We start from the raw sequence: 8,503 nt of genomic DNA, 5'->3' as shown, positions 1-8,503 counted from the left end.
CATTTGTCAGTATAAAATCCTTTTGGTTAGCAACTTAAGTTTACCATTCACAAATTTTTCTACATTCAAGGTTTTGGTGATCACAATCTCAATAAAAATCTCTTCGTGACAACTTGTCATCACTTATGTTTGGTCGTTATTGGCAACCAAGGGAAATAAGTATTTTGCAGAATGCCGACTATGGTTAGCCTTTGATTACGATCTGGCCAAATGTGTCCAGGTAAATCCACCTTCCTTTGTACCACTTGTGACGTCATCACTTTTAACGGTCAAAAACAGCTTTGTCCACTAACTTGTGCAGGGAGAAGAGATCTTTCAAACTATACCAGAATGAGCACAATTCAGTCAAGGCAACTGGAGTTAGAGCCAAAAAACCATGTAAATAAATATTGACCTGAAAAATCTCCGTGAAAATCTTGCTCCATGGCCCACCTACCTTTTTGAGCATTTCATTCTAAGATGATGAAACGTTTCCCACAAACTCTTCCCACCAAAATCAAGCCTACTAAATGCCCAGCAAGTTAAAAAAAAAGAGAGGCAAACAAAGCGAAAAGAGAGACAGGGAGACAAAGCGAAAGTGTTGTACTACTTTTCAACCCATTGCGCATGCCCGAACTTTGCAACCGTTTGTTTTGCCCCTCCATTGAAAGACCACGGAGTGTACAACCTGTAAACGGGTTTTTGGTGAGATTTAGCTGTAAAACAGCGCGACAGTGACCAAAAAAACCCTCGACTAGCTTTAAAACGTGTTTTTCGGCCAAGTCTTTAGTAGCCAAAGGGTTTTAATTAAGTTATTGTGGAGTATGTCTACAAAAGAAATGTAGTCATTCCCGCACTGAACCGGACTATCTCTTACAAACACCTGAAAATTCCGGTGGCAGACCAGGCTTCAACGGGATTCTAACCCATGAATCTTCCAACTGAGCTGTTGGCAGCGCGAGGTCAATTTGTTGGCCTCAATTAGGGTTAGATAAATTATGCTCGAAAATATGAGCATTATGCTTTTGAGCGTCACTCCGATGTTATGCTCGAAATTATGCTCGTGCCCTAGCATTATGCCCAAAGATGCTGGGTGAATTTTGCGCAGAAAAAAACAAAGACAAAATAGGGACTAACATAATAATTGTTTCATGTTGCACTCTCAAACTTACAGGCCTGGGTAGCCAGGCATAAAGTATGTAGCCAGAGCTTGAACAAAGTCAAATAAATGCATAAAGCAGCCACAAAGTCCACAATTGACAGGACATTTTTGACCACATTATTTTGTTGTTTTTATTAGCAGGATATTTTTATCAACTTTTATGCTCCAAAACATGACTATTATTTCGGCATTATGCTCGATGCTTGCACCATGATAGTATGAGAATTTTTCATGTATCTATAAGAGACATTTATATTGCTTAAATTGTCCAGTTTAGTGCGAGGATTCACTTCTAAATTTTACGGTGTGTAACCTGCACTTCAAATATATTATACGTTTCTTTCATTTTGTATGTCTACAGTTATAAACTTTAATAGATGGTTGACAGAAAGAATATATGAAATTTCATATGTTTGGAACAGCGGAGCACGTAGATCCGTCTCAAAGATGAAGCTACTAATTGAGAAACTTAAGCAAGAGCCGATACAACGTAGATTTGATTTTAGTGGTGTACTATATTTCGGCTGGCCAAACCAGCCTTCTTCAGGTACAATGAGAGTTAACATTGAATTGCTTCTATGTACATATAATTGAGCAGTTGCGGAATAAGCCTGAAGAAATCCAGACTTGAACATTTCGCTGTATCTCACTTGCTCTATTCGTCTGAGCTATCAAGGCATTTGGGAGCTCCCTACAATGGGACATTCCATTTTTTTATCTACACCCCCCCCCCCCCCACCCCCTATGGAAGGCATGATTTCGACAGGTCTCATTTTCCTCTGAAGTTGGATTCCAACAGGTCCCTTTCACTCTGAAAATTGATTCCGACAGGTCCGTTTTGGAATATAACAAAAGACTCCGATTCCGACCCCCTCTACTGGGCAGAAATTCCAGATTCCGAAAGGGTCCTCCTTGACATAATAGGGAGCTTTAGCAATGACGACGGCAACGGGAACGAGAACGTCATGTAAAAACATAAATTCCCGTTACTGCGATCATTTCGCGACTATTCCGAACTTTTTAATATGACAAAGATGTGGCAGTCCTTCAGAAATGAAACCGTTACGAGCGGCGGTTAATTTAGGGGAGAAAAATGAAAATTTATGTCCAAGGGCTGACGTTCTCCATAACACCTCAAACTTGGTTATTTCACGTTGTAGTTTTGCTGACGACGGCAAAGAAATTGACAAAAAGGAAAAACGCACGTGCAGGGCGTGCAAAGCTACTTACTTTGTCTACTGAATATGCAAATTTGTAACGTTCTCGTTGCCGTCGCCGTTGTCGTTGCTAAAGCTCCCTAATAGGGAGCTTACGAAACGAGGACGACGACCGCTACGAGGACTTCATTTAAAAATACGAGTTCGCGTTATTTATATCACTGCGAAACTATTTCATGTCGTTTCGCGTTAAAAATGTGTAGTAACTGATGAGGAATTAAACTGGTACGAGTGGGTTGGAAGCGTAGAGAGAGAACTGAAAATTCATCGTCATGTGCTAACGTCCTCCACAAAACCTTGAATTTGGTCATTTCACGTCGTCATTTAGGAGATGACGGCAAAGAAATGGACAAAAATGAAAAAAGCACGTGCAGGGCGTGCAAAGCTATTGTTTTTGCCCACTGAATATGCAAATGTGTAACGTTCTCGTTGCCGTCGCCGTTGTCGTTGCTAAAGCTCCCTACAGGGTTCGTACACTTTTTCAGACCAAAAATACAAGGACTTTTCAAGGACTTTCAAGGGCCAAATTTTGAAATTTCAAGGACCTCTTTTATTTACGTCGAAGAATTTACCCATGGAAATAGTCTGACAGTAAAATTCTTGCTCATTTTCCGTAACGTAGATGCGTGAAAATAATGCAAAGGCACTGGTAACCATTCTCGACCCTACAGCTCGTCGCGTTTGTAATGTCGTTTGTAATGACATGACTTGAGTGGCTGATTATTTTTACTGAAGTTATGCGGGTCAGAAAAAATTCAAGGACTTTCAAGGACCAGGAATGAAGAGCAGAGATTTTCAAGGACTTTCAAGGCCTTCAAAATGTACTCTCAAAATTCAAGGATTTTCAAGTGTCTCCAAGCCGCGTACGAACCCTGTCCCTAATGTGTAAGTCTAAGCCCCTGCTGATTTATTGTTAACAGCATTTGCAACACCCACTCGCTTCCCCCACCACAACACTGTGGACACCGTACCTTGGTTTTTCAATAAAACTCGAAGAGATTACGTGGAAAAAAGACCGCCCAGAGGGCGAAGAGGTATCTTCTGTGTTAAGAAGTACCACAAAAAAGGATTTTTTTTCGTGCACACTTCATTTGAGCCCAATTTGGGATTGTTTAGGATGGGTACACGATTTGGGAACATCGGGTGTTGTGAATATTACCGCAGGATGCAAAGCGGGCTTTATCAATATTATTAAAGGGTCGAGTCCTTTGGAATGCTGTTCTTGTCTCCAAACCGAGGTCGTTTAATTCCTAGCGTAGACAGAAAAAAGGACTATCACGAAACACAATATTCGCACTGTCGGCCAGTCAGTAACAAACAATCCTGTTCAGACTACACTCGCCTAAAGGACCTACGCTTTCCTGATATTTTCAAGTATGTTTCCTTCTACACAACTGACTGTATTTTTGTTTCAAAGAACGAAAACCGGAATTTTCTCGAAACGAAAATTTCAAAATTTCAAACGACACCTCACCCAAGACGGAAGCAGAGTTGTTACAAGGTGTCCCGCCGCGTTGCCGAGTCTAAAGCTTCATCCTTAACCAACATTTCTTGTATAATTCGATTTCATTTGATTTGTGATGTCCCCTAAAAGTAAGGCACCTTTGTACTGCCACGCCAGAGACTTAGGGACACTTAATGTCAAGGAAAATCACGACTTACTCCTGCTAACAGTCGATTTTGAAATTTTCTCTATGTCATCATGATAAGTTTAGTTCCAACGGCTCACAAGGTTAAAGTATTGACGAAAAAATAACACATTCTCAAATGATTCAACAAGCCTTTTATTGTATTTGCGTTCCACAAACTAAAAACAAACTAAATCACGTATTCCCGTGATATTTCGAGGCCACCGATATCAGTGCTGCAGGTTTAACACTTATCTCACTCGCTGGACTACAGTGCAACGCGCCTTACCGTGGCCACCCAACGAACTTCCACATTTGACAACTACCTGCAAGTACGTCAACTCAACAACCCATGCAACGGTGTTCAACTTACAACCGTACGAACTTTGTAAGGAGGCGTGACTGTCAATCAAATTCGCACACCCTGATTGGCGTACGAATTTTAAAAAAACTTTGTTAGGTGGCCACGGTAAGGCGCGTCGCACTGTAAGGCTTACTGTCGACTAATTATTTGCCTGCATTGAAGGTGTGCAAAAATGGCCACTCATTTAATTCACCTTCACTCCAACAGACAAATGAGCAGTCCTATTTATGTATCAACTTAACCTCATTTTCCAGTGACTTCCTTGTTACACAGAAGCAAATCTAGGGATTTTTCCTCAGTGAAAAAACCCATAAAAATAGTTTGCTCTCGACGCCTCGTGTGGCCTGTTTCTGTTGTTTCATCCGAGAGTTTCACAGATTCACACCGTGGATGAGCAAAATACAACTAGACGTTATACAAAAGTAATTCTTTAACAGTTCGACAGCAACGTAGTCAAGTGTACTAAATGAATTCGGAACCCTCCAAAAATTATCAAAAGTGTGTTGACACTGTGGTTGATTGTTTAGGTCTGTTTAACAACTTTGCCATTGTAAAACACGCACAATAAGTTAACTAAGGACTTTTTTTCACATAAGCACGGTGACTAAGAAGATTGTTGCTTTGTCTCTGTTCAGTAAATTCTTCTTTTCCGGATATTTCTAGTTTGCTGCTTTATCATTATCACCCCTTCTTAATTGGTACACTATGACAAGTCCAAGTGTAGATTGTGTGTTTAACTTGTTAATGGATTTTAACCCTCTAAACAGTATCGTTTTGTCCATCCTTTTTTATCTCGTCAACATTACTCGCTATTAGTTTTTTTTAACGTGGTATTCCGTCTTCACAGTTGTATCTTGATTGCTGTCTAATGCATATACATCGTGTTCCTGCATTAATCTGTCCAGTTGATTCTTTTCCTGTTAAATAGCTTCCTTCCACCTTAAGTTTCTGTACCCGACCACACGCCGAAGCCCGGAGACACAGCACTTGTCGAGTTGTCTGTGCGTCTTCGTTTTATGTAACAAGATGTAATGGATGATTCAATCAATGCCCTCCAACATCACATCTTGTTTAGTAGTAATGAAATTGTTGCTGCTGCTGTTGTTGTTGCTGCCACTGCTATCTCGCTTCGAAAAGCTGACGCGATTGTAGCCCCCTAGCTCAAACCCCCCCCCCCCCCCCTGCCTCCTTGTTAACCGTAATGTCACTTCTCATTTTGTTGAATACGTCAATGTCCTCACCATCCACAGAGACCCAGGGGCAGTCCTGCTCCGACTGCATGACTGCCCCTGGGTCTCCGAGGATGTGCCTTCACCCGTCTGTCAGTTTGTCTCGGTCGTTGAAAAGTTGTCATTACGGAATTTGAGAAGAAGAAAAAAAAGAATGCTACATCGACAACCATAATCAATAATCGTAAAATTTGGCTTCATCAAACGACATGATAATGGTTAATTTACCACCGTAAGAAAGATTTCGTAATTGACGTTTCGAGCGCTAAACCTTCGTCAGCGCGGACCAGCCCATATAGTACCACAAGAACGAAATGTAGTACTCGTCAAGTACCAAGGTAACTCAAAGTTATATTTAAAGGGGCTTTCTTGCCGATGTAGTCGTTTCGACCTCTCAAACTCCCTAATGTGGAGGCTTTTAACCTTTATCTCATTTTTTTATCGTGTAAAATGTCGTACCGTCAAAGAAACAGTCTCTAAGTCCAAGAACAAACGGAAGCTTTTTACCAAACTCCTCCTTTGCTGAGATTCCACTTTTTGAAACACTTTCTCCAACTTAAGTCTCAAATTGATTGCACCTGGTGATCTGGTTTTCCCCTTTATCCTTGTAGTTCAATTGTCAAAAGAATCCACGTCTTCAACCAACGTTGCTCTTGGCGATTTTCTGGTCAAAACGGTCTTTCGTTGTCCATGTCGTCGTCACGTGGCCATCGGAATTGCGAATCACCCTGCAAATTCAATCTTCCCGCTGGAACGCTTTTAACAGCTGTCACGTTTTAGTTAGCAGTTTACCATTGCTTTTACCCAAGACTGGACTTGCTTTATTTCAAAAAATGTATTCGCTTGTCAGTGTGAACCTCAACCTCGTTCCCAGGGTCTCTCTTCTCTGCCTCCATTGTCGCAAAGCTGAGAGACCCTGGGAACGAGGTTCTGTAAACAAACTTGGTATCGTCGAAGATCTTGGGAAACGACTTCAAAAAGATGCTTTACCGAGCTCAGAATAATAAGGTAAAAAGAGATGTTAATTTGTAAATTTTAAAACAAAATCAGAACTTTTTAAATTGTCAAACACTACTGTACTTGGATAAAAGCAACAGCTTTACAGTTTCCATATGGCTTGGATCCATTAGATACACCTTGAAAGACACTTTATAGCAAAATACACTAAATGAAATGATATAATAACATTAAACACCACTGGGACAGGAAACGGGTTAAAGTTTACTACCATCAACCAGTGGAATTGCATGGAGCCTTGACGGATACCACCTGCCAGCTGCAACCACCATCTTGAGGTGGGAGCTAGCACGGAACTATAAAACAAAAAACAAGATTCCCCTCTGGATTCCCTTTTAGTCAATTTCCGTTTACATCGGACAAACGTGACCAATCAAAAGTCAGACCAGCCTTTCATCCAACAACAATAGTCTTAAAACAAGTTACGATAAGATACTCTGAAATCTGTTGTCACTAAGACAACAACACAAATAACAAGAAACAACGAGCAAAATCACCACAGCTGTAACTGTACCCAAGAGCAAGCAAACACGATTACGAACAAAGCCTAATTTGTTGTGACAAAACATGGAAAACACAACTACACTTGCACACAAGGATCCAAGCAATGGTTTTGTCATATCGTCCCGTCTTGTTCAGTCTGTTTTCAGTAATTTCTTGACACCCAAAACCTCAAACAATCTGCCGATTTATGAGTAGGGGACAAGAGAAGTGAAGTTCCTATGGGATGTGCAGTCATCAACCAACATGGATACTTCTATCATCATCATCTTCATCATCATCATCACCATCATCATCCTCTTGCGATGGCAGGCACACTGGATATATTGTGGCCAGCGCCATCATACAGTTTTCTCTGTCACTGGGCCCAAAGGCCCATTATCGTCTGTCCAACTTTAAATTGTTAGCTTAACCTTTTGGTCAGGTTATTTTGTGTGTGAAAGCTCAAAGTTGTAATGAGGGGGTGCTAACACAAAAGCAGCAAGCACTTGTCTTCATAAAGAAGTCTTAAATCGCTATAAACTCACCGATTTAAATAATGAAACATGGTTCTTCTTAAAAATAACCATGACTGATTTTTCTTGTTGGTTCAGAGAAACGACTGTATTCTCGAAGTCCACAGTTAAAAACTATATGGAAAAAAGGGGGCTCTATGGGAAACAACTCCCAGTAATAAAGATTCACCACAAAGAATTCTTAATTAGTTCTCGTCACCATGAGATAACTCGCATCATGACAGACCACCATCAGTGAGGAGGTGTCTTTGGTGATTGCCACACTTTTCTTAGCAATTCAAACTATGTGATTTACAATAAAATTATGACTCGGAGATCTGACTTGGTATTTTACAATGGCAAGTCAAAGAACTTTTTAACAGTAGCTATTGTATAACTAGCGTGGTTAGCAATTAAATTTAATATGAGTGCACTTAAGTAGTGCAATAAAAATAAAAATAAAATCACGTTGTGATGTCAGTCTGATTTCTTCTTGTCAACAAACCAGTACCCAATGACCTAAAATCAGTGAATTCCTGGCCTGTCAAATTACTTTGTTGGCTTATTCCTGTCGATCTCCTGTAACGTCACACAGTCAAAGTCCTAAACAGTCACCCAATGTCATTGATAAACTTAAAAAAAAAAAAAGCTCCAAGGGGACAGCTACTTGAGGCTGTCAACCACAAGGTCTTTTTCGACGTCTCAAGTCCACGGCCAATAAGACTTCACCAAGGGACACTGCCACCAACCTAAGCTGAGAGATCACACACTAGTGAAGAATGTGCTTCATTAAATTATTTTTTATCTATATTAGTGGTTAGAAGGGTTAGGTGAGAGTAACATATCATTAATGGTGTCACTGAGGTAATACAGACCTTTCAACCCACAGCTTCAACACAACCACTAATAGAC

This window comes from Montipora foliosa, chromosome 6 (genome assembly GCF_036669935.1).
Source record: "Montipora foliosa isolate CH-2021 chromosome 6, ASM3666993v2, whole genome shotgun sequence".
Lineage (NCBI taxonomy): Eukaryota > Metazoa > Cnidaria > Anthozoa > Scleractinia > Acroporidae > Montipora > Montipora foliosa.
The sequence above is the reverse complement of the archived record's forward strand: the minus strand, read 5'-3'. Positions refer to the sequence as shown.